The sequence below is a fragment of the Carlito syrichta genome, unplaced genomic scaffold, assembly GCF_000164805.1.
Source record: "Carlito syrichta isolate Samal-C Ts95f unplaced genomic scaffold, Tarsius_syrichta-2.0.1 Scaffold289542, whole genome shotgun sequence".
Classification (NCBI taxonomy): domain Eukaryota; kingdom Metazoa; phylum Chordata; class Mammalia; order Primates; family Tarsiidae; genus Carlito; species Carlito syrichta.
This window is the reverse complement of record NW_007233638.1, coordinates 179,039-180,161: the sequence shown is the minus strand read 5'-3', so window position 1 is coordinate 180,161 and position 1,123 is coordinate 179,039. Positions and strand designations below refer to the sequence as shown.

Genomic DNA, 1,123 nt, shown 5'->3' with positions numbered 1-1,123 from the left:
CGGTCCCCGCGACGCGCTGGGCAAAAGTCCGCACAGGTCCAGAACCCAGGCGGCGGGGAGAGGCCCACCAAGTGGAAGGTGGCCTGGCTGATCGAGTGTACTGCCCTCAGCAACCTCGGAAATTACCGGGGTAGTTTACATACTGGGGTCAGGCCCGACCCCGCCGAGCCTCCCTCCCCCGGGTCTGGGCGCACAGTGGGGCTCAGTCGGTTTTGCAGAAGGCAGGCGGGGTGCAGGCGCGGACGAGGAACCGCAGCCCCGCGGGCGCCCCGCTCCCGTCCTCCTTTGCTCTCGCGCAGACATTCGACAGGGCTCTGGGAATGCGTGTGAAAGAGTTTGGACACCCGGGGGGCTTCTTTCAGGCTCCACAGCGCCCACTGCGACTGCTCTGCTCTCCCGCCACCGCGCGTCTGCAGAGGGATCCCCGCCGAAAAGTTGAGCCCGATGCTGCGGCGACGCCAGCTGGCACCCAGTCGGGGCCGCTGGACTTGACTCGGCCTCCCCCTGCCCGTCGAGCCACACAAGCAAAGGAGCCGGAGGTCCCTCAGACGCGGGCCTGCATCCCCGCTGCCGCCCGCCCCCCTCCCCCGGGGAATCCCGGGTCAGGCGCTCCCCGGTCCCGGACCGACCCCAGCGAACCAGGAGTCGCCACGCCTGCTTTGCCCGACTTTCCGATACCACCCCAACAAAGGCGCCCGCCCGGCAGCCCCAGGCACCCGCAGCCTCTGCCCCGGGGGCAGGCAGGCAAAGTTGCTCTTCCGGAAGGCTGCGAAAAGTTCCCCGGGCTGCTGCGCCCGGCCTCCGGGTCCGGGAGGAAAGTCCAGCGACGGCGGGAAGGCTGGCCACTGCTGCCCGGCCCCCAGACTCACCGCTCCAGCCGTCGGGGACTCCCTGCACGGCGCGGGGTCGCCACTGCAGCCCGCGCCGTTCGAGCGCGCACCGGCTCGCTGCCCCGGCCGCCTCCGTCTGCTGCTCTCTCCTGCGGCGCGCAGAGTGGTGACTCCGCCGAGCGTGTCAGCGGCGAGAGGAGGGGCGGGAAAGTGGCTCCCGGCTGGCACGCTGCGGTCCTCCTCCCCTCCTCTGCCGCCTCCTCCCGGTGCTGCAGTGCCGGGCGGCGGCGTGG

General features: G+C 71.5%; 1 protein-coding gene across 1 annotated transcript in view; it reads right to left on the bottom strand.

Annotated features, from left to right (window-relative positions):
* Positions 1 to 1,123, bottom strand: part of SV2C (synaptic vesicle glycoprotein 2C) — a 226,635-nt gene extending 225,512 nt beyond the window's left edge. Inside the window, exon 1 of the mRNA XM_008054324.2 lies at positions 870 to 1,123. The gene's annotated coding sequence lies outside the window, so the exon portion shown is untranslated. The remainder of the gene's footprint in view (positions 1 to 869) is intronic.